Genomic DNA, 26522 nt, shown 5'->3' with positions numbered 1-26522 from the left:
GGGGTGATTTCAGAGGGGATGTTCAGATTCTGTGGGGTAGAAGACAAGCTGCACTATTTCTATGTCAAAGACAAGATGCTGGTGTTACTCTATGATCTAGTCAGGTCCACAGTGCTCTTTGATTGCAGATCAGTGATAATAGCATACTTGGGATCAAAACAGATGGCCACACTCCTGAAATCCCACTGATCTCTATTTGAAGGATAAAAAAGATGCTAGTTTTGCTAACTGGAAGTATTCTGTTCATCCTTGAGCTATCTCACAAGGTGGAACTCCTTGAAGAAAAAAAAGGAGATAGATACCCTTGAATAAATAGCCTGTGTCAATATTACATATGCTTATTTAAATCTCCCTTCTACATTTCCATAAAATAATGTGGGGTGCCAGGTGTGGTGGTGCACACCTATAATCGCAGCAGCTGGGGAGGCTGAGGCAGGAGGATCAAGAGTTCAAAGCCAGCCTCAGCAAAAGTAAGTTGCTAAGCAACTCAGTGAGAACCTGTCTCTAAATAAAATACAAAATAGGGCTGGGATGTGGCTCAGTAGTCAAGTGTCCCTTAGTTCAATCCCTAGTTACTCCTGATCCCCACCTGCCCCCACCTCCCGCAAATGTGTGGCTATTGTGCCTGAAGAAGTATTAAAATCTTTTGAGGATCACTGGGCATAGATTTAACCGAAAATCAAACCCTGGAAACCAAATGACACTTTGATCACAGGTCAAGTAGATATCAGAGGATAAAAGAAATTCTGTCTAAAGAACATTTCATGGTGGGGCTATTGACTACTTAAACCTATCTATGATTGTTTCCTTAATAATAATAATAATAATAATTCTTCTCCTTCTTCTTCTTCTTCTTCTTCTTCTTCTTCTTCTTCTTCTTCTTCTTCTTCTTCTTCTTGGTATTGGGGATTGAACTGAGGGATGCTCAACTACTGAGCCACATCACAGCATCACATTCCTTTTTTAATCTTTATTTTTTATTTTGAGCTGGGGTCTTGCTTAGTTGCTTAGGTCCTTGCTAAGTTGCTGAGGCTAGCTTTGAACTTGTAATCCCTCTGGCTCAGCCTCCCAAACTGCATGGATTACAGAGGTCCCTAGTTCTTGTGTGGATAATTTGATTAGATATATTCAGAAAATGGAAGATTTCCCCATCTTTCCCTGAGAAATACTGTTGAGACTACTGCAGTGGGAAGGTAGGTCAAAGTGGAAGCTTATAGAATAGTACCCTAACAAAATGATATATCAAAAGCAATGTTACATCACAGAAAACGCTCAGAAATTACAGCCACCATCAGGAGCCTAACAGATGCAAAAACAATGATCTCTACGGAAACCTCATTAAGATTGTTAGGTTTGTGCAAAAGGCAGATGGGTAGGTGTTACAGGGTGACAATAAATTATAGTCATTAAAAGCACACCATGACTTCAGCTGTCATTTTATAGGATTGGCTGTACTGGAAGTTGGTTTGCTATGTAGCTATCAGTGTAGCATTTTAAGAGAGAGGAGTGGTGGTGGTCTCTAATACGGAGAGGTCAAACCACTTAGCTTTATACAGTAATTTAATCCTCAGGAATTTCTATCATCTCATCATCCCTATGACATCACACTGGTCTATTTTATCATTTTACCCTCCTTTATGTTGTAATGCTTCCATATTATATCATACATTCTACCAGCACCATAGAAGCATCACAAAGCAGTAAAAGTAAAATAAATACTTGGCAAATACCAACATGTGAGAGAGGATGGAAGATTACATCAGATAAATTCATAAATGTATTATCTTCCTAAAATTTCTGGGGGTCCAGTGCTCTTGAGCTTGTTGAGATGTTTCTTCCAAATTGAAAGCTTACTAATGGTTCTCTTCATCCTCTGCTAATAAGGAAGAGACATGATAGTTTTCAGGATCACTTGGATGAATACATAGTGCATTGGAGATATGTGTCTCCAACATGTTTATAAAGCGAACTGCTTACAAAAATGTTTACAAATAATGGGACCAGAGCAAGGAAAACATTCCAGCTGTAGTATAAACAGTTCTTCCCTTTGGCTTCTATGAGTCAACAGAGCCAAAGGGTCTTGTGATATCTCTGACAGATCAGTATGTTGTATAGAACATGTTGAAGCCCAAATAAGAGAGCTTTAATAGAGGCTAATAGAATTTTATTGCAAATTCATATCATCTCAAGCTGTTCTGAGTTTATTACTGGTCTTGGGCAAAGATTATAAGCAGGCTATGGTCCTCCAAGCACAGAGTCAGGTATACCGAGCAGTTCTTCATGATGACACCTAAGTGGCAACTACAAAATTTCAGATTTATCAGGCTCTGAAAAAACAAGAGAGGAGCATAGTTAGGCAGCTGGTTCAAAGCATCTGCCCCTGTGGCTTAAGAGGATGTTTCTATAAAAAGGTGACTTGGAGTGGGGGAGAATTAGGCTCTGTTTTCTAGATGATACACTTCTAACAGATGAAAGAGGACTCTTTGCTATAATCTCATCTGAAGGGCAACATTGAAGGGAGAGGAAAAGTCTCTTCATAAGAACTACCAATTTATTCCAATTCATAGCTAGCACAGATTGCTAGGTTGGATAGCTAGGGATATGGAAAGAGTAGGACAGGAGTACTGGTAACAAATTGGTTCGGGAAGAGAAATGGGTTAAGTCTCTTGGAATGAGTCCAAAAAAGAACAATTATGCCTTGGGAGAGAATTCATCAGAAGGATGCCTCTGTAGAAGTCTTACAAAAATCATTTGGACAAGATTACCCCGGTGGATATGAGTAACATCTTTTCTTACTCAATCCAGGTCCTGTTTAATGGATTTATGAATAAAGAGGGTATCATAACAGATATCAAGGCCATGCTGAACTTAACATGGCATTTTCCTGACTGCAGCTGATCTGATTACTTCTACAAACAGGAGCCTCACTTGTTAAAAATCCACAATAAACCACAATAAAATTTGAGCTTCTATTATTTTCTGGAGAGACTAGTCTATCTTTGACCAACTGGTTACATTAAATGTCTTCCACAATAAGTGCAGTGATTTGTCTTCACCAGGATAGACTTTTGGGGAATACGTTTACCTTCATCATATTTTATACTTTCAGCACAATTTTTTGAATGTTCTTGTTGGATGTTTTCATGCACTGTTATGTCAAAAATAACACTACTACTTACCAAGGAACTCCTAGTATAGAAAGAGGAAACAATAGCTAGCTTCAAAGAATTCCCCCCCTCCGCAAAGAATTGGGATATTATGTATCCCAATTTCCAGAAATATCTGGCCTTATGGAATGGCCTGTCGTTACTGAGAGGCAGCCAAGAATGCTTTGAAATCTTTCCTAGGTAGGCTGTCTCATTTTTAGTTTTGACAAGTGGATTTTGAAACCAAGGCGCATAAATGGAGTTGATACTTCTTTCCTTTAGACTGAACGGCCCACTCTGAATCTCCTACAACTTTGGATTTTTTGGTATAAACATTAATACCAAAGGAGAAATATTTTAGTAGGAGATATAAAATGGTGCCACTAAATTTGGTGTTGGAATGGTCACCTTTTCATTTTGAACTCTCCATACCACTGAACAAATGGGAAATAAAGGAGATAATCCTGTTGGTTAGGGAGATGTGCTCTGATTCATGAAGACATAGGATCGTTGCTACCAAGAGGGCTGTGGAACAATGAGTTCCTGCTAATATGATTTTCAGTGTATTAAATTTATAAAAATTGAATACTGCTGGAGTCACCAAGGACTCAGACTTCCTACTTAAGATGGCCTGAGTCATTCCTATCATGCAAAGACTTATGGACATAGTGTGAATTGATGGCAAAGGACAATAGAAGAGTTTAATAATAAATGCCAGGTGTAGCCTGGTAACCAAATGCAGAAATGTCTTTGTTCTTTTCTACTCTCCATCTTTTATTTTATATAAAATAACATGTTGGTGTTTAAATAACAATTTAATCCATAGGTTAGAATATAAAGACACCAATGTGAGGACACTAGGAGAAAAATGAATACTACTCAAAGATTCTGGACTTAGACTTAGGTTAACTTCTTATATATAATATTTAATTACTTTTATCTTCCCCAATTAGTTACAAATACCATGATTGATTTCTTTTTGAAGTGTCCATGTTTTTGTACCTTTTTTTTTGTGAACCCTTTGGAATAAGCATTTTATTTTGGAATATATTTCAGACTTACAGAAAAGAGTTACAAAAATTAAAGTTTCTGTATATGAATTATCCAGTTCTCATGAATGTTAATATTCTTAACTCACTGTATTTCTCAAAAAATGTTAGTATTTTCCCATTAAGTAAATTTTCTGACTTTATCAGATTTTTTAATTTATCCTGATTATTATACATGACAGTAGAATGCATTTTGACACATCCTATACAATGGAGTATAACTTCTCATTCTTCTGGTTGTACATGATGTAGAGTTATACAGTTATACATGTAATCATATATGTACATAGGGTAATAATGTCCAATTCATTCTACTATCCTTCCTACTCCCATATTCCCCTTCGCTCTCCCCTGTCTAATCCAAAATATTCTATTCTTCCCTATCCTCCTTTTCCCTCCCCTTATTGTGAATTAGCATCCATTAGGAAAACATTTGGCCTTTCATTCTTTGGAATTGGCTTGTTTTGCTCAGCACAATATTCTCCAACTCCATCCATTTATTGGCAAATGCCATAATGAATTCTTCTTTATGGCTGAGTAATATTTCATTATGTATATATGCCACATTTTCTCTATCCAGTTGTCTGTTGAAGGGCATCTAGGTTGGTTCCATAGTTTTGCTATTGTGAGTTGAACTGCTATAAATATTGATATGGCTGTATTGCTGCAGTATGCTTATTTTAAGTCCTTTGGGTATAGACTAAGGAGTGGGATAGCTGGTCAAATGATGGTTCCATTCCAAGTTTTCTGAGCAATCTCCATACTGCTGACCACTCCATAGTGGTTGTACCAATTTTCAGTCCCACCAGCAATGTATGAGTGTACCTTTTCCCCCATATCCTCACCAACATTTATTGTTGCTTGTACTCTTGATAATTGCCATTCTCACTAGAGTGAGATGAAATTTTAGTGCAGTTTTGATTTGCATTTCTCTAATAGCTAGAGATGTTGAACATTTTCTTTTCATATATTTGTTGATCAATTATATTTCTTCTACTTGAAGTGCCTGGGAAGATATCATTAGATAATTCACATGTAAGTCAAATTAAGTTTTTATATTGTAACTGCCATTGGCATTCAGAGAAAGGATAGATCACTTTATACAGGTTTGGTTGGAAATACTATTGTTTTGCATTGGGAAATCTAAGTATTTGAATGTGTTTTCTTGGGCTAAAATTGGTTAAGTGGGCAGCTACTTATGGACTGATATTTTTTTTTGGTAAGGTACTGTTGATTTTTTTATTAGCACTTTAGAGTTATGCATAGTAGTTAGTTCCCTACTGACAAACTTATACATGCGTGGAATTCAATTTAAGATCATGATTCCCCCTTTTCTTTCCTGTTCTCCCTTCCTTCCCCCATTGTCCTTCCTCTCCTCTGGTAGACTTCATCTATTTACTTACATTTGATTGATTGTTTTTACTTATACATAAAGGCAAAATTCCCTGAGGTATACTTACATATGTATATCACATGATTTCAAAAGAATTCATTCTGCATTGCCTCCCTTATCCCATTCCTCCTTTCTGCCTCTAGATCTTTTTCTATTCTACTGTTTCCTTTATCTTCATGATATCCTATCCTTCTCTTCCCCCTACCTTTATTTTACTTTAACTTCTACATAAAAAACATTCAACCTTTGAGTTTCTGAGTTTGGCTTATTTAACTTAGCAAGATAGTCTTCGTTTCCATTTATTCATCCACAAATGCTATAATTTCATTCTTCTTTACGGCTGAGTAGAACTCCATTGTGTATATATACCACAATTTTTTAATATATTCATATTTGACAGGGATATGGTTGATTCCATAATTTAGCTATTGTAAATTATGCTGCTATAAATCTTGAGGTGACTTTATTACTTTAACATGCAGATTTTAGATCTTTTAGGGAAATACCCAGGAGTGGGATAGTTGAGTAATATGGTGCTTCCATCCCTAGTGTTTTGAGATATCTCTAAACTGCTTACCAGAGTGGTTGTACTAGTCTGCAGTCCCACCAACAATGTATGATGAGAAGTCAGACAATTTGAGTTGCCCTCCATTTAAGGAAAGAGGTGACATCTGAGCTATTTAGAGAGAAAATATTTGGATCTACAGAAAAAGTGAATCTTTACTTATAAGCATTTCTAGACATGTGTAACAAAAATGTCCTTGGGTATGCAAGACCAAGGAGCAAATAATTTGGGTGAAGCAGATGCCTTTTATAAAGAAGGAGTTGGCAATGAGATCAAGAAATTGGGCTGCTTGTTGAGATCAAAGGTGAAAGACCTGAATATGCAGGTTAATTTAAAGGATGAAAATGAAGGTCTGGATTGAAGGGTCAGGTTTGGAAGAAATAAGTGACATGAAAAAACTACAACAACAACAAAAAAGACAAGATAATAAAAAATGACAGCTCCTCAGAGCTTCCTGACTTGTGTTTATCAGGCTTCATGGGCATCTTCCTATGAAGCTTCCATTTCAACCAGAGAGGCCTGTTTGACTTGAAGAACTGGCCAACGTATGAATTATATTTACGATAATGATTTGTGAATGTCTGAAATGCCAAAGTCAGATGTTTCTTTTGCTTAAAATGAAAGTAGAAATACAAGAAGGGTAATCCATTCACGCATGTGTGTCACTTATACCTTAGTGTGATTGCTTGTATAAGACTACTCTCCAACGCTTCAGATTAGATGATACGGGGGAAAAGACAGGGGGTAAAAATGGGTGTGCATAGCATATCAGTGTCCACTCAATCTTCTTTCAATTCCACATGGGTAAAGAGATGAGAAGGAATGTTAGGTTTGGGTAAACAATATAAAGGACTCTTCTTTGGGCCTCGCCTATGCTGCTAAACACTGTTTTCTAGAGCTATCCCAGTACTACTCTGCTTTCTCCAAATTGCTTAGTTGGAAAATTGTTCTAGCTTTACTAAATATATCCCTGAATAATAAGTTATGTGATTTCAGCATTAAACTCATCAGATACCTGCTCCCTGAAATGGAGATCTTGAAGAATTGCCAGAAAGATGAAGAGAAGTTTTTACGTGATTGCCAGATTTTCTCCCCTATATTTTGTCTTCTTTATAGAGGGAAGGCTGCCAATATTTTCTTTCCAATTCTGTGAGTCTAAATAAGTCACTTTGAGAGTGTAGTTTCTTTAGGGCTTTATTATCCATTCCGATCATAGCTTTGAACTCTAAAGATTTTCCTTGGGAAAAGCATTTTGTTTCAAATGGGCTTTCCTTGAATGGGTAAGAAAGCAGAGCATTATGTGTAAGTCCTGAAACTTCCTGATTAAAGATGTTTTGGAATATTCATTATTGAAATATCAGTGTTTTTTTTTAAACATAAAATGGACTGTGAAATGTTGAAGTTCAAGAATTTCAATGATTTATCAATTCAAAAATACAGCTCTCAGTCAAGGTCTAGGATGACTTATGCAACTATTAAATAATTATACACAGGCTTATTTTGTTAGTTCCCGGTTGTTGTGAATTTGATTTTGCCCATGTTTGGTCAAGTTGACAAGTTTCTAAGAATTCTTCGACATTCAAGACTTATTGCTTGTTAGAAGCCTGCCAAGTTACTGAGCACACGAGGCTTCTCATGGCAAAGCATTTGTTTCAATATTTAGCATCATATTCTCAAATGGATCAGAAGGACCAGCTGGAGAACTCAGGATACTTGGCAGGTATTTCAACCAACATTGTAAGTTTTGTGTGAAAAACAGTGATAAAAGCTTGACTGGGTATAGGATAATCAACCATGAGATCATAAAACTGACAAAGGTGTGATTTAAGTAGGGTCTGAATGACACTTTTTATTAGATATCTATGGTCACAATAAAGAAGCATAAAATAACAATTGCTTGTTTACTTTATAAGCCTGCAGGTCAATGATAGCCTTGGCTCACCTGGGCAGTTCTTCTTGTTCTAGCGTCATTCACATATCTGGCTCTTTTATTGAAGTGATGGGACCCCTGGACTACCCTGTGTCTCCTAACCTCCAGGAAGCCAGCTTGGATATGTTCTCAGGGCAAAGGCAGAGAAGGAGAGAGCAAAGGAGAAAACACACAGCTTCTTGAGGTTTGGGCTCAGAATCTGCACCTGTTCACCTCAACAACATTTTTTAAAAATTAGTGCATTTTAGTTATACAGAGTAAAGTGTTTCATTGTGGCATATTTGTACATGCAAATAGCATACTTTGTATGCACCCTGTTACTTTCCCTGCCCTCCACCTCTGCCTGACCCCCTTTCTCTTGTCTAATAGTGTCCCTTTTACTGCTCCATTTATTTTCTCCCACATATAAGGAAGAACATGTGGTACTTGTGTTTCTGTGTCTGGCTTATTTTGCTTTATACTATGATTTCCTGTTCCATCCATTTTCCTGTAAATGACACAGTTTTGTTCTTTTTTTATGGTTGAACAACACTCAATTGTGAATGAATGCACATTTTCTTAATTTATTCATTTGTTGAAAGGTGCCTATTCTTATTCCTTAACTTGGCCATTGATAATTGTCACAAAAAAACACAGCTATGAAGGTATCTCTATAGTATGTTTATTTATTCCGTCTCATATATACTAAGAAGTGGTATAGTTGGATCATATGGTAGTTCTATTTTTTGTTGTTTTTTGGGAGACCCTCCCATACTGATTTCCATAGTGGCTATACTTTACCTTTCCACCAACAGTGTTTAAGGATTGCTTTTACCCCACATCTTGGCTGGGATTTACTTTTTGTATTCTTGATGATAGTCATTCTGCTCGGGGTGAGACGGAATCTCCTCACAGTTTTAATTTGCATCTCTCATGGCCAAAGATGCCGAACATTTTTTTTTTTTTCAAATTGCTATTGGCCATTTGTTACTTCTTTTGAGAAATATCTGACCAGTTCATTTGCCCTTTCCTTGACTGGGTTGTTTGTATTTTGGGGGTTAAGTGTTTTTGAGTTCTTTATATATTTTGGATATTAATATTCTGTTGATGGCAAAGATTTGCTCCCATGTGGTTTGCTTTCTTTCCACTTTGTTGTTTCCTTTGCTGTTCAGAAGCTTTTTAGTTTGATGCCATCCCATTTGCTGATTCTTGCTATTATTGCCTGAGCTGTTGGAGTTCTATTCAGGAAGTTGTTGCCTGTGTCTGTATCTTAAAGTGTTTCCCCTAAGTGTTCTTTTAGCAGTTTCAAAATTTTGGGTCCTATGTTTATGTCTTTGATCCATTTTGAATTGATTTTTGTTCAAGGCAAGAGATAGGCATCTATCTGATCGATAGTTTCAATCTTCTATACATGGATATCCAATTTTCCCAGCACCATTCATTCTTTTCTCTAATGTATGTTTCTGTCACCTTTGTCAAGAATCATGGCCACAGCTACATGATTTGCCCCTGTGTCCTCCATTCTATTCCCTTGGTCTATATGTTATTTTATTTTATTTATTTTTTTTTACTACCACAGTATTTTTGTTACTATGGTTCTGCACTGTATTTTTTTTTTTCAATTTTTTATTTTTTTTCATACTGTGGATTGAACTCAGGGGTATTGGAACACTGAACCACATCCCAAGTCCTGTTTTGTATTTTATTTAGAGACAGGGTCTCTCTGAGTTGCTTAGCGCCTTGCTGTTGCTGAGGCTGGTTTGAACTCTTCCATCTCAGCCTCTCAAGCTATTGGGATTACAGGCACGTACCACTGCACCTGGCTTCTGTACTGTATTTTGAAATTGGGTATCATGATGCCTTCAGCATTATTTCTTTGGCTCAAGACTCTTTGGTATTTGGGGATTTTTTGCTTCCATATGAATTTTAGGATTGTTTTAGGATTGTTTTTCTCTAGTTCTGTGAAGAATGTCATTGGTATTTTGATGGGAATTTTGTTGAATTTGTAGATAGCTTTTGGTAATTTGGTCATTTTTATAATATTAATTCTGCCAATTCATGAACATGGAGGTCTTTCTATCTTCTAGTGTTGTCTTCAATTGTTCTGTCTTTAGTATTCTCCAGTATTTACTGTAGAGATCTTTCACCTCCTTCATTAGTCCTATTTTTTTGAAGTTATTGTGAATGGAATTGTTTTCTTGATTTATTTCTCAGTGGGTTCATTATTAGGGTATAGAGAAGCCATTGATATTTGCATGTTGATTTTGTATATTGCTACTTTGTTGAATTTTTAAAATCAGATCTAAAAGACTTCCGGTAAACTCTTCATGGCCTTCTAAGTACAGGATTATATCTGCAAATTGGGATAATTTGACTTCTTCCTTTTCTATCTGTAGCTTTTTTCTTTCTTTCTTTTGCCTAATTACTCTGGCTAAAATTTCTAATACTATATTGAATACAAGTGGTGAGAGTGAACATCCTTGTCTTGTTCCTAAATTTTAGAGGAAGTGTTTTCAGTTTTCCCCCATTTAGTTGGCTATGGATCTTCATGTACAACCATTATTATGTTGAGGTAAGATTCTTCTATACCTAGTTAGTTGACTATAATGTCACAGAGCTAGCCCAGATTCAAGAAATAATAGACTTTTCTTGATAGGAGATGTTGCAAAGAGGTGATAAATTGAGACCATTGATGCACTATATCTATCATCAAGCCCTGAGAGTCTAAGGACTAAATATATCAACCCCAAGTTTCATGTGGTTTGTCCTGGTGTTTCAGAATTAGGATAACCCAGGCAGGCTAGCAGAAGGAAATGGGCTTTTTGTTCTCAGGCAAGAGGAAGAAGCAGGTACCTCTTTAAGTTTTGCAATAATCACAGAAAATAATCAGAGAGAACCATGTTTATTATTGGATATGAGTAATATTTGTTCAAGACAATTAAAAGTTGAATATCATGAAAATATGTTGATCTTTCCTGATGGACTTGTTAAAGAGGAAAAGAAATGGAAAATTGTGTTGTTCTCCTGGGGGGGACTTGTAATAGCAGTATACTTGAGAGAGTCCTTTTTCAAGAAGTATTTATCCAATACCTTTTATGTACCAGGCAGTACTAGAGACTGAGGCTATAAAGTCGAATGAAGGAGGAGAACTAGCAGTGACTCAGACTAAGTAGGCACTGGATATTTCCGGAGGCCAGTTATATTTTCCACTCTAGTCTACTTCTGTTATCAAATACTCTCTCCTGTTAGCATATCTTTTCTCCCAGCTACAGCGATGGGCATCTGACCCACCAGAGGAAAATTTATGACTTTTTCCGTGTGCTTTTATAGTGGCAGCTGCATGGTAAGAGATTATTATTTTGGTTGGGATCTGGTAAGATTCCGGCCCCGAATTCTCAATAGATGATCTCTGCCTCATAAAGAAGCTGTTTACAGAAGGAAAGAATGGAGCCTGTGCTCAAATAAAGCACAGATGAGAAGTGGGGAGAAGGAAAGTCCCTGACAAACTTCGAGTCTGTGAACCTACATGATTTTTGAGTTCAGGTTCATTTCTTCTTTTTGTGTTACATTAGAAATGAAATATCTGTAAGAGACAACAGATTAGGTTTAACAGAATGACTGCTACATGATGATAGTATCATGATCATGATGCTAAGAACATGAACAAAGTGGAAGAGGTGGAAGAGGCTTGGAAGCAAATGACCTCATTCATCCTCACAGCACCCAGGTGAGATTGTGTACTGTTTTATCCACATTTACAGATGATGAAATTGACACACAGCTTCAACAAAATGCCCAAAGCATGGTCTTGACAGAGGAAGAAACAACATCTGCTTTGCTAAGCTCTCATCTCTTTTCTTGCTAGATCTCTGTGGTCAAAGGGTCAAAGACATATCTGTGTGGATGGCTTATTTTAGCCATTCCACTGTTTTTTCTTAGTTTAGGTGTTATTTCCAGTGGAATCGTATCAGGTCCTTATGTCATTTGGTGAATTCTAATACTGCAGTGCTTTTTGAACACAAAAAATCTGTTGTCTCTTACAGATATTTCATTTCTAATATAATATGTAAACAGCATTTAATTTTGGCATCTTTAACAGAACTATTACAAATTACAGCTTGTATTTCTGATTCTTTTCCCCAAATAAATCTTTGAAAATAAATCAGTGTACTATTTCCAAAGCTTACATCATACAACCCTGACATTTGAATCATTGCAAAAATGTCTCTTGGAAATATTTCCTGTGTCTTTTTAGTCAAAGTTTCATAGCTTAATCCCTATATGGGCAATTGCTAGCTTCTTTGTGTCTTTTCCTGCTCATAACTCTACAAAATATTTTTTTTTAGTTTCTTTAGTTTGTTCTTTTATATCAAACAAGAGAAAGGAGTGAGCATACTCTAATATGTAAAATTTTAGAAAGTTTGATTATTGGCTATTGAAAGACCTTTCTCTTCCACTTCAGGGTCCTTGGGAAATAAATTGATACCAAATAGTACCTGATAGGATTTTTTTTTCCTTTTTTACTGCTCTGTTTTTCTCTTTTCCCTTCTAAATATTTCTAAACTCCTTTTGGGATTTTCTAATTCCCCCTTCATTCTGCATCTATAATTGGTATAGTTTAACTATCTGATTTTTTGCTTCCTTTAACTTTATTCCATATTTTTTCCTCTTTTTAAATAACCACATCTATAGTGCCAACACTTTATTTTGATTTACCTATCTGTGCCTAGTATTTTGCTGTAATTAGTGTGTGGGGGGTTTATTTGCCCATTCCCTTTCATGGTATTTTTTTTTTAACAAAAAAACCATGGCATGCATTTGAAAAACAAAATAATTCTTACCCTCAATCAGGCATTATATATAAATAAAATGAAGGAGAATGACCTGGGCAGTAACCACAGATGACATAACCAGGTCAAAAAGGTAAGTCTAGACCCAGTTCTTGGTCCAAAACTGATTCACCTAAACTTCAGGTTCCTATTCAATGCAAAACTGAGCTTTGACATTTGAAACCTTAATTTTGATTTATTTTACCCTTTATAAACTTATAACAGTAACTTGAAAACGAATACTTAATGAGATATCAAATTTTGTTTTTAGAACTTCTAATTTCGAGTATTATTTCCCAAATGACACTCATCTGAAGGTAGCCACAGAAGCCAAGGCACAATGGGTTAGGTCTGTTTGATTCAGTAAATTTCTCCAGATTAGAGAGAAGGTGTATATAACCTCAAAGTATCTTTTGAAATAAGTGGCATATCATAGCTGATTATTAACATTCAGACACTCAGTCATCCTGGGAATCAAATTACTCCACATTTGATGACTTTTATTCTTTCCCTCATCAGAATGCTGCCTGTATGGACCTCCAGAATCATATGATACTGAAGAAATCTTGAAGAGTTATCACTGAACTGTGCTGGAATTAGAAACTCTCTGATTTACTCTGAAAGCCTCAGATAAGTTTAAAAATAGTACATATATTGCTAATAAAACTAAGGAAAGAAAATATGGTTATATTAGTGAGCTCTATGAAGAGCATTCATGGATAACTATTTTTCATTTTATAAGGAGGTACAATTTCTACTTATAAAGATATCCCCTGAGCCAGGCTAATTTGAGGCAATATGCTTCTACATTTGTAGGAATAGAATATCACATGAAACCATGGGAGCGAAACAGAATTGATATAATTTTAGGTAGCTAATTCCTTAATATATTCCTGATGTTTGATTCTCAGAAAATCATTAAACTGGGCAGAATAAATTACAGGTCACTCCTTTCCAGAGTCTACTTTTCTCTTGAGTCACTGAAAACAGCTACTTTTTCAAGTATAGGGGACAACTCTTCAAACTAATTTTGTTCTTTATTTGAATATAACAAAATTGACAAACAGTTTATTTGAAGTTGTAAACTTTGTGACCATTGGAAAAACTTTCCTACATTCCTGGAAGAAATCTGGTTGTGTGGCTTCTCCCTTGTTCCACAGTACCTTCACCTCTTCTATTTTTTTTTTTTTTTCCCTGAAATGTGTCGGTTCCAGAATATGTAACATAGTTCAAGGGCAAAAATTAAATATACCTTACTACTCAAGTTGTAATTTTATTCCAGCCACTAGCAGCTTCTAAGAACCTTTTCTTGAGTAGTATTTCAAAGATGGAATTCAAAGACACAGGAGGAAGGTTATGGTGGGTTGGAGGGACTCTACTGGCCAAGAACCATCTAGATAGAGGTAGGTAATTAAAGGTCATCTTCAACCAATTCACCGAAGAACAAGATTTCAGAAGCCTTCTATGTCTTGAAAGAAGGTATAAGAAGAGAGAGAAAATAAAGGATGCTAGTCAAAAGCCAGACTTTTCTTCATGCTTCTTCAAGAAAACCTCCTCCCTTGCTTTCTGGATGGGTCATTGGCCATTGTCCTGATGGGACTGGAATTTTCTCAAGTAGATTAGTCCACATAAATGGCTCCCTAAATTCATAAATATAACTGGCAAGATTTAAAAACAAAACTAAACAAAAAAATAGTTTTATGTCAAATAAAATTTTCAGGGAATGGCTGAGAGATGAATGGCTCTCTAGGCTCTATCTTTGAAGGTCAGGCAAAGGTAGAGCAATACAGCCTTGCTCAGCTGAGGTACAAGGTGGTGTCACATACCAAAGATGTGTAGAGACATACAGTGGTCCTTCTATATCTAAGATGGAAATGGTTTCAGGACCCCCACAGATACCAAATCTGCAAATGCTCACGTCCTGTATATTAAAGTGGTGTGGTCTCTTGCATATCACCTAAACACAAACTCCAGCATACTTGAAATCATCTCCATGTAAATGCTATGTAAATGTACTATATTAATTAAGGAATAAGAACAAGAAACAAGTCTGTGTATCTTTAGTACTATCTTAGCTTGTTTTCTTAATATTTTCATGCATGGTTGATTGACACCAGGGATGTGGAACCTGCAGACACAGGGCACTCCCTGTGTATACTTTATATACTTCAAGACTAAATCAAAGGAAGAGATTGGCTGGCTGATCAGAGGCAGAAGGCAAGAAAGAGTACCAGAATAGTTTCTATGGATACAGATAGCTAAGATGGATCAGAGAGAAGCAAAGTCCTTATACAGCAAGAAGGAGACAAACCATGTTGGGACAAACCCCCAAATATGGCAAGCCAGCAAGTTTATAAATTGTTACAGCTAAAATATAAAGGACCGCAGGTGTGCAGACAGGCTATTGTTCTCTGCCTTGGTAGCAGCACTTGCTTTGTAAACATGGATATGGTTGAGTGTTTTGTGCAGGTATCAACCAGCTATTATAGATCATATAACTGTAAGAGAATTAGGACTTGACCTGGAACTTGCCAACACCAGCTGCTCTGCAGAACAAGCATTTAAACACATCCTATATTCTGACACAGCATGCATTCTGAGAAGTCTTCAGGAAAAAAAGGAGATTTTTGAGCTTACTATTGAATGGCATTCTCATCAAAGGGTGGTGCCACATCTTTAGAGATGTTGGAAAGAGAGGATGTCTGAATGCAGCAGAAAATGAGTATAATAATGAAAATGAACTTTGAAAAAATTCAATTTGAAGTCCCTTTGCTTAAAAACAAAAACAAACTAACATTACCTGGAGATCATTAGAAAATTTTGAGTAGGTGTAACATGAATAGATCTGTGGTTGAGTGTGTAGTGGATGAATTGGAAGTGAATTCATCTAGATTAGTAGATCAGTTAGGAAATATTTCGATAAATGTTAAGAATATTATATTCAATTTAGGAGATGTTAGTCATGTTGGGGAGGAGGAGGAATACCTTTGACAGATATTAAGGATGTTCAATGCAGAGGAAGTAAGTGATCAGAGCTATTAAATTAGATAATAAACACATTAGGAGGAATTTCCTCCATTACCAAGAGATTCTCCAATTGGCATGAGACCCTGAATTATCAGGAGAGTTTTGGCAGATAATGTGCCCTTTCTAGCCTACTACATGCATTTCTAGGCAAAAGTCAGTTTGTGCACTTCTTAATTTGTGAGATCACAAATCTTATTGTGATGTACTTGCTTTTGTAATCTTCTTACATTTGGTTTGCAGAGTCTCTGAATCACTGCTTATCTGTCTAGATAATGTCAATGAATGTGAAGGTATATTTGGTTCAAACTTCTTATTCAACAGGTAAAAATTTTTTTCTGATACTGAAGATGAAACTTTTACTTTAAGATTTTTAAAAAAATTAAACCAACAATCCATTGCAGAATATTGCAGCATGCCTATAGGCCCCTGTTTAATTTACATATCCCATAAGTATTTTTAAAAATAAAAAGCACCATCTGCCATGATACATCTAGGAAAATTAATTATTTTTGCAGGTGTCAAAATGAATAAACATTTATATTTGTCTTTGTTTATGTTTATGATTAAATGTTATTGGGCATTAAGAAATAAAACCCTTTATGACCTTTTTTTTCTAAAATCTAAAATAGCGTGATATCAAACTTAATACCCTAATTGCAAACTAAGAAGAGATGCTTTTACAATTACTTCAATGTTTGTAAGGTTATGACTCATGAACAAATTACTTTCATGGTTGGGTTGCGTTTATACAAGACAGGGTGTGAATTTTAAAAATGGATCAACAAGATGAGACAGATTTAGGTGTGGACTTATTTACGTAATATGTTTAAATATGGGCATAGAGAACCAGAAAGACAAATACCTCCTTTGACATGTTCAAAACTTAAAGAAGAATTTGTGCACCATTGTATTAATAAACATTTATGTAGATTAAATGAAAATTGACATCAGGTAGGATCTTGGCAAAGAACCCTTGAGTAGTTGAAAGCTAATGACATCTAAAATCCTTAAGAAAATATGAAATAATGCCACTTGTGAATCCTTTATTTACAGCAGATGGAATATAAACTCGTTCCCTTCAACAGTGGCAAATGAAATTAAACTAACAATGACAGTGTGACTATGAAAAAAAGAAACAATCATATGACCCAAGAAATTAAAATGGAATATTGTTATTGTGTTTTATACCGGTAATATGTATGGGTAATATGTCTCACCCATAGGTGATGATCTAATTCACTTTGATAATTGTCAACCAAACCTTGGTCCTGTTCTATGCTAATTCACCCTTTTGAGAATATAGCCCTGTTATATTTTTGCATGTAACCTACATTTGTTTCCTGCATGCCTCTGCTTTTAAGAACAGGCACCATGAAAATGCAATCTGTATATACAGGAGCCTCTTTAAAATGCCACAAGGTCTCATCCCAGAGTATTTAACAAAATTCAAAACCCCAGGTTTTCTCCATGGTTCCAAAACCTTACCAGTGTTTCTAACCACTTGCCACAGGTAAGGCCAGCCTGTTCACAGGCTGTCTCTGAGCAAGTTCAGAATTGTGCAGTAAATAAATAGAACGCTATGAATTACCATTTATATTACAGCTAAATTGGTCTTATTAAGAGATTAACTGTAGGACAAAGGATAACTCCTAGAGGCTTAAGTACTCTCTTTTAAAATGTATCTCTAAGGAGGAGTACAGAAAAAAGAAATATCCAACTAACAAGATATTTGGGTAGAGTGGGGGTGGGGCAGGGCATAGAGATTATATAACAGGGGAAAGGCCCTCAGATGTGCTACACAAACCTGTAACCTAGTAAACATTTCTCTGTCTCTCTCTCTCTCTCTCTCTCACACACACACACACACACATGCGCGCGCGAAATATATATAAAACATATATAAATTCACACATTTAAATCACGTGAATATCAATGACTAAATCTGGTATTTTTTTTTTTTTCTTTTTTTGGTGCTGGTGATTGAACTCAGAGCCTTGTGCATGCAAGGCAAGCATTCTATTGACTGAGCTATATCCCCAGCCTGAATCTGGCATTTTTTATGAGTTAAATCAATAGATTTTTGTATCATATTCCACTTTTACTCATTTCCTTGATACTTTTCTCTTACTAAAAATCAGGAGACTTGATCCAATTGTTTGTGGCTGATTCTTGGATCAGAATTTCTAGGGTTTCAATTCAATAGATAGGTAATTGACAACAGTCTCTGAGATTTTTGCAGAGAACAGCTTCTTCTTCCCAGGAATACTCAGCAAAGGATTGTGAAACAAGTCCTCTTGCCCTGAGCTCCCTGCATTCTTGGGCTCTCTTCAGAAACAGTGATTCGTCCCTGCCCCTTTGCTTATAGCTTCTTTTAGTGGGGACAGCTAACGTTAGGGTTCTCAGGTATAAAAATCACCAGTTTCTGTCAAGGATTGATTCTACTGGTTAATATCCTCAGAGTTCACAGAGATTCTCTTGAGGGTATGAATTTTCCTGATGACTGCAGAACATTGTCTAAATAATCCTGTGGGGCTTCTTTCAAAGGCAGCAATCATGCTACTTGCACCTACTCCTCATAAGTTCTTATATTCCCCCAAATGTCTTCACAGGTATTTCACTCTAAAGCTTTGCAAAGCAGAGGTGTCCAAACTGAGGCACTCATGAAGTTTAGTCAGAATCCTCACAGATTTTTCACATTTTCCTGCCATCTATCTATGAGGCATTCTGTATCTTCTTTCTCTCTTATGTCCACATATGTAGTCTTGTTCATTGTACCTTCTTAGCAATTTCTTCCATCCCCAGCACCATCACCCTAACTGAGCCATCCTCTCTCGTGGATGCTGTAGAAACCTTTCCTATGCTTTCCTCCACCGCTGATCTCCTTTAGTCATTATTCATTCAATCGTCAAAGTAACTTTATAATAGTTCAGATCTTATTATACTCCTTGCTGGTTCAACCTCTTCCAGTGACTCCTGATTATTCTTAAGAAATCCAATATCCTTAAGGTGATCTATAGAGTCCTATAATTCTGGGACCTCCTACCTCAACACTCTTATCTTTTGTCACACTGTCTTTTGGGCATTGAGCTCTGTCCTCCTTTCTGTATTTTCCTCCTGTCTTCTTTGCAACCTTCAGGCATGCTTTTTTCTTCTTGCGGAGTACCTTTCTGCACTCATCCATCCACATCTTTATTCAGCTAACTTTTCATCTTTCACATTTTAATTTAAAATTCCTTATTTGAAGATCTTTCATTGACCTAGTTCTCATCTTCTGACTAGGTAAGTTTAACAATGATCTATTCTTAGCACAGTATATTTCATGGATCGATTGTTATTATCATCAGTTATTTTATATTTATCTTCTCCATTAGACTTTAAACTCCAAATGGATGATATCATAATGGATTTTTTGTTTGTTTGTTTTGTTTTACTTTATACCACTATATTTCTTATGCTTACTTTGGAGCACTGCATCCAGTAGATATATAATCAATATGTCTAACACTTGTTAGCATCTTTGGAAGCACACATATACCCCATAGTTCAATAAGGTAAATTTGAACAATAGCTCTTTCTTGATTATAGTATTAAGATTTTGGATCACATGAAAATTTCAATTTTTCTCTTTTTGTCTAATCAGACCAAAACTTCCCATGGTAATGGCATGTCCCTGGAAAATTGTATCTTTTTCTTTTAATCTCACATGATGCTTACACAAGTATGTGAATCATTGATGAATGCTTAATAATGCACAAAGAGCTTTACATTGTCTGAATTCTTTGTTTTCTTCAACAAAGGTAGCTAGGTATTTAGTTATTTTACTTGAATATTAATCTCTGAATTATAGAAACATGGTATAAATTTTCTAAGGATCCCAACCAGAAGATACAGCACTTCAAATGAAATATTACCAGATTCTATTAAAAAATGTGTGTGTCTGCTCCTGGATAATATTTAATAACTTTTGCCATTTTCCATGGGTTACCTTCCTTCCAAGTTGATACATTGTCTAGAAGAGTATTGGTGACCATGCCAAGAGCTACTGTCCAGCACCAAAGTATCTAGTCATTGTCTCTGCCATGGGTCCACTGGGTCCCATACCATTAAAATTCTGATTTGAGCTGGGAATGGTGGTGCATGCCTATAATCCCACTGGCTCAAGAGACTGAGGCAGGAGGATTGCAACTTTAGCTAGCCGATGCATCTTGTGACACCCTGTCTCAAAATAAAAAATAAAAAGGGCTGAGGATGTGGCTCAATAATTGAGTGCCCCTGAGTTCAATTCCCAATACAAAAAAAAAAAAAAAAAGGGAAAAACTGACTTAAATCATATTTAGTGAATATAATGTTGATGCTATCCAGTATTATATTGATGCTTTATAATAGTTCAGATCTCATTATATTCCTTGCTGGTTATTTACTAAATAAATTACATTTATTTACTAAATGGTGCTGGTTATTTACTAAATAAATTACATTTATTTACTAAATGGTGATATTTTTATAACCTCTCTTTGGGTTTGGAATACACACACAGAGATTCATTTTGGCCATGTCATAGTTTGACTTTCAACCATGTGTGTTGAAAGAGAAAGCCACAGTAATCAGATCTACTCTTGCACCTGATTGAAGTAATACTTACTACCTGTGTGTGATTGTACTGATAGCAAGACGCTCACGTTTGGACCTGCCTACAGACTAGATCTGTATAAACAGTTACTGCTAATGAATGGCCCTCGTGCTTGTTTCTGAACTGTGTGATATAAGACAACACAGGAACACGTCTCTCTTTTTTTTCTTCACATCATCTTTTGGAGGGTTCAAATCAACAAAGAATAAGAGTAGTTTGTTTACATAGTAGTAAAACATACCAATTTAGTATGAGATAAAGATAAATACTCCTCCCAATTTTTAATTTCTGGATTTCATTTCACTTACTGTCTTTAAACATATGGATGTTGAAATCTACTCTTGGGAATAAATCTTGTGTTCTTCTGGGAAAAAAAAAGTTGATTTTGGGGATAAATTGGATAACCAATGACTTATTTGTTTTGTTTAAACCTAAGAAATCTTCTAGATCCTTATTTGTATATTTAATTAAATTTCTTGTCTCATACATAAATATGTTCCAATTGTAAAAGATGTGAACAATACAGATTAAGCAGAAGTGTCTTTTAATGGTCTCATCTTTATCTTCTAATCTCATTCCCTTCCCCAACATTGGTAATGATTATATATTTGATAGGTATTTTTGCTAAACTTTAAAACATATTTCACATATGTGTATATGTGAAACAAAACTGAGAGGTTTTTAAAACATAAACGGTGTGATAGGTACGGACATAGTATTCCCCTATTTAATGGTGTCTTTCACAACCTATAAAATACTGCTTAGTTTTCTATAGTTTTTAGAACCTACTCAGTTGTTGATGACTTTTAGATTGCTTTATGTCCTATGGTATTATGAAACATGTTACAGAGAAAACCTTGCTTATGTCTTTTGGGTATGAAGATGATAGAATATGACTGGGCAGAAAAGAATATGTGCTATTAGAAAAATGTTATAAGTAGTGCCAAATTTCTATCATGCAGTCTTTAATAATTCACCCCTTCATCCAGAGCATGTGGAATATCTGTTTATACACACCTTGATTAACACCTGATGTTTTCATTAAAAATAACTTTAATGATACTTTTTCCAATCTAATGCATGAAAATAGTATATATTTTATTTATACTTCCTTTATTCCTTGTTAATATTCTTTCAAGAGTTCATTGGAAATTACATTTCCTCTTCTGTGTATTTCCATGGGCAATTTTTCTATTGGATTGAAAAAGATTTTCAATTCAATCCAATTTTTCTATTGGATCTATTTTATTTTTCTTACTGAATTAATATATTAAATATTATATATTCAAAAATTTTCTGTTATTTTCTTTTCTAGAAAAAAAAAATTCATTACCTTTAGCTGGGTCCAGTGGCATCTGCCTGTAGTCTCTGTGGCTTGGGAAGCTGAGGCAGCAGGATTGCAAGTTCAAAGTCATCCTCAGCAACTTAGTCAGCTTCCAAGAAACTTAGACTCCATCTCAAAGTAAAAAATAAAGATGGCTGGGGATGTGGTTGAATAATTAAAAGCCCCTGGCTCAATCTTTGGAACCAAAGAAAAACAAACAAAAAACCTTGCTATCTTTTTATGTAAAAATTTTATACTGTGCTAAAATGTATCATTATCTTCCTTGTGACTTGTGTTTTTGTTTTAATTATTTGACTTTCCCAATTCTGAAGTTACAACTATGTTATCCTATATCATCTTTCACTGTTATAATTTTGTTTATATTTCTCTCTTTAACTTTATTAACTCTTTAAAATATATCAGTAATATATTTTTGGGAATGATATAAGGTAGAATGTTAGCATATTTTTTAGACTTTTTATATTTGGCAATTTTTACATTTTTAAAAATTGTCCTTTTCCAATTCTTCACAGACTTGTGGAGTAGAAAATTACAAGAATTTAATCATTAGCTATTTCATGATAGCTTAACTATGACAAGAAATTATCAACATGTTGCATACAAATTTATAGCTTTGCTGACCTTATCAACTTTATATAAGTAACTTTCAATTTCAGTAACATATTATTATATGACCCTCAATACTCATTTTATTATGCATAGAAGTTTACTTGGATAAATAAAAAGACAAGAAATCTTTATTTTAACGATCTTTTAAAAGTCTAAGAGTTTGTTCTGTGAACAAAAATGGGGTTGTCATTGTAGGGTATAGAATAATCTATCAGCCCTTCTCATGTGGTTGTTTTTTTTTTTGTTGTTGTTGTTGTTATTGTTGTTTATTTTGTCTTTGTGTGTCACTGGGACTGAACTTGGGGCCTCATGAATGCTAGGCAAGTGCTCTACTCCTGTACTACACTCCGAGTCCCATGGAAGTGTTAAATGTCCTGACAACTTCAGAGGCCAATTGGCAGCAATTTCCACAGAGGAAGTGAAATGGAGGAGGGTCACTAATAGATTTAAGGGGAGAGTTGGTGGTGATAGTTTTTAAGAGGAACAGGAACAGGATGTATTTGATAATGGAATCTTTGCATGCAAGATTTATAATACAGATAAATTTGACATAATTAATCAAAATTGTTAATGGTTGTTTCCACATCATATCTTTGCCTTTCTGAGACTTTTTTTTTCCCTTCAGTTAAAAAAAACAATAGCGTACAGGCAAGAGATAATGTAGTAGATGGGGTGAGAAGTGAGTTGTGACAGAAGAATTTTACTGTATGGAAGACTAAAGATTATCAAACTGTCAACCCTGTTTTCTACTTAGGACCCAGAAAAGTTAAAGGACTTGCTTTTGGGTCACATATAGACTTCCCATTTTATTTTCCTTGGCATACTCCCACCAGGTCATATGTCTAATAAAATAAGAACGAACCCAATCCTTATTGCTAATAACAGATGTCAGAAGCCTCTTTTTTTACATCTCAGTTAAGGATGCTGCCAAGAAATAAATTGCATGGGTCCAAAATCCAAGAAGCCACTTGTTTCTTCTCTTTTTCCAATTACTTCTAATCTTTCAGCTAATCTGGTCAGTATTCTATCCAATAGGTAGTTAAAATTTCCTTTCCTCTCACTAACCTGCCGAAGCCGCCATCATCTCCTGCTTGGACCCCTGAAGAGTCTTATTAGCTTTTTCTTCTTGCTCCTTGTACTTCATTTGCTACCTAGTATCCAGGAGGAAATATATCTCTATCTCTTGTCTTTGTCTTCCTATTCATCTATCTTTCTATTTAACAAGACTTAAATCAGATAAATCATTTCCTTGCTTAAAAGTAACTAATGGCTCCTTTTTGATTTTTGTATGCAATCCAGTCAGGCAACACTCCCTCCCCCACCCCCGCCCACCACCCTACAAGACCCTTCAGGATCTGGTCTTTTGTCCTATCCTGTGTCTCTAATGGATTTTCTGCACTCTGCTACAGCTTTACTACAGTCAAGACACACCAGATCATTCCATCTCTTTGACATACCCTGCATGTTCCTTCTTCAGACCATGCTCCTGAGCACTTTCCTCAGTGTGAAATAGTCTTTGCCCAGACCTTCACATTGCTGGTACTTTCTCAATACAAATCCCATTTTTTTCAGAGTCTTTCCTTGGAGGCCAATCTTCAGCCAAGTACTTTTTAGATTATTATTTTGTTTAAATTTTCATAGCAATTCCTATTATTTAGAATTATGTATTTTAAAAATATCAATTATTATCTGATTTTAATATTGGAATATAAGCTTCTTGAGAGCAGCATCTTCAGCTTGCTTAGTTATTTATGTCTCCAATGTTTAGAATAGTGCCCAGCACACATTAATTTCGAGCAATGACGACTAGAAGGTAAAGAAAGGCCTGTTCACATAGTGGTTTACAATAAAGACTTTAAAGCCAAATAAAGCTGTGTGCAATGAATAAGTTATTTAATTTATTTTTCATTTAATAGAACTGTCCTCATCCAAATTATTGTCAGAATATTAACTAGAACAGTACATGCAAAATTATTAGCTTTGTGCCAGGCAAATAATATATGCTGAATGATACCTAAAAGAAGAAGAAGAAAAAAAAAAGAAATAAAACTAGAATTAAAATTTGTTGTCATCACATATCTCTGATGTTTTTGAAGACTCTCATTTTTTTCTTTATTATTCTAGATCCATATTTTTTCTTAGGGAAAAAAAACCCCTGACTTTATTTATTTATTTATTTTTAAGAAATGGGACAGAGGAGGAAGCAAAGATCCCTGCATAGAAAAACAATCTCTCCTTTGCCCTTGATTTGTTCTGTCTCCTCTCTTTTACTTTTATGAAGAAATTAAGGTATAATGATAGAAGGCGATCAAGAAACAGAAGACATTAAAATTCTCCTCTTAACTTACCATATGGTAAAGTGTGTACTGCTAGTGGAATTCACCAACTGTACACAGTTTAGTCTACTTTCAGTGGGCAATTAGCCATGTCATAAGCACCAAACCTGAGCCAGAGACAAAGAGATGGTACATTTGTTAGTTCAAGACGAATGTTTGGCTTTTTCTGGTACTCGAGACTTAAGTTTATCTAAAACTGTAGACAAGCCTTTCCTACCAACCAAATAATCTTCGTTTGTTTACAAACAATTGCAATTTGGGCTTCCATTTGATTTGTTCATAAAGACAAACAGGAAGGAAAGAATTGAGGTTCTTAGAGCTCTGAAACATAAACAGTTGACCAATGATAGGCTGCAGACCATCATTGTCAGGTGCTCCCAGACCTCTTACTCTTGTTCTGTTTTTTTCCCTGGACACAAATCAGAATGAAATTAATTAAGTTATCAAGGAGTTTTCCTGTTTAAAGATTATTTAAAACTGAAGGGGAAAACTATACAAAATGTTTTTCTCATGGGATAGCATAAACTAAAAACATCCATGTTTTAGTCCCTCTTTTCAATGATCTGTAACAACTCATCGATCTATTGTGGGGGCAGGGTTTAAGCAGAGGGGCTTGACTCTAAGGTGATAGTGGCATAGGATTAATATGGAATGTCTGACTTTATAATGTAGAATAAGAAATTTACTAGCTAATAACCCCAGCACCTTCAGATTCAAGAAAATATAAATGCAGTAGATTCTTTTAATTACCTTCAGAATACTGTTAACTAGAAAGTCAGTAAAATCCTTAGCTTATATAGCCAGGAGATCAACTGGTTTTATTGAATTTTAGATTTCTTCTTGCTTTGTCTAATTTCTGCTAATTCTCTTCCTTCTGTTCCATGGACTTGTCTTGCCCTGTTCCTTGCAATGGGTTTTTTAGAGTGTGCAGTGGAACCAGATTCCAGGAATTTGATCCCAGCTCAACTGCTTCTTGAGTAGATTTTTCAGGTAAACCACTTTTATTCCCCCCTGGAAATGGGATTTATCTGACAACTTAATAGGGTTGAAGTGAAAATTAAATTAGTTAAAAGATGAGAAAGGTTTAGAAAGGTGTTTTAGTCAGCTTTTTACTTCTGTGACCAAAAGACCTGGCAAGAACAATGAGAGGAGGAAGAGTATATTTTGGGGCTCATGGTTTCAGAGGTCTCTGTCCATCGATGGCCAACTCCATTTTGGGGGGCCCAAGGTGAGGCAGCACATCATGGAGAAAGGGCCTAGTGAAGGAAACTGACTCAGGACACGGCATCAGGAAGGTGGGGGATGTGGTGTGGAGAGGGTGGGAGACTTCCCTCACCAAGGAGAAAATACATACCCCAAAGGCACACCCCCAGTGACCTACTTCATCTAGTCACATCCTACTTGCCTAAAGTTACTGCCCACTTAATCCCAGTGGATTAATGCACTAATTAGGTTAAAGCTCTCATAATCCAATCGGTTCACCTCTATACCTTCTGGCATTGTCTCACATATGAGCTTTGAGGGGACACCTAATCTAAACCATAACAAAGGGCTTGCAGCACACAGGAAGTATCATGCACATTTTAGCATTTACCATTTTTTTCCAGGGGAAGACTTGGTTCAATTTCATCTGTGTTTGTTCAGATTTCACTTTTATTAACCAGTGTTTTCAACAGTATTTTTA

The 26522-nt window shown here is 35.6% G+C and overlaps 1 pseudogene; it reads right to left on the bottom strand.

The window, feature by feature from the left end:
• Positions 1 to 23646, bottom strand: part of LOC143411379 (uncharacterized) — a 57722-nt pseudogene extending 34076 nt beyond the window's left edge.
• Between the last annotated feature and the right edge of the window lie 2876 nt (positions 23647 to 26522).

This window comes from Callospermophilus lateralis, chromosome 12, assembly GCF_048772815.1.
Source record: "Callospermophilus lateralis isolate mCalLat2 chromosome 12, mCalLat2.hap1, whole genome shotgun sequence".
In the NCBI taxonomy this organism is placed as follows: Eukaryota; Metazoa; Chordata; class Mammalia; order Rodentia; family Sciuridae; genus Callospermophilus; species Callospermophilus lateralis.
This window is presented reverse-complemented; position numbering and strand designations above follow the sequence as displayed.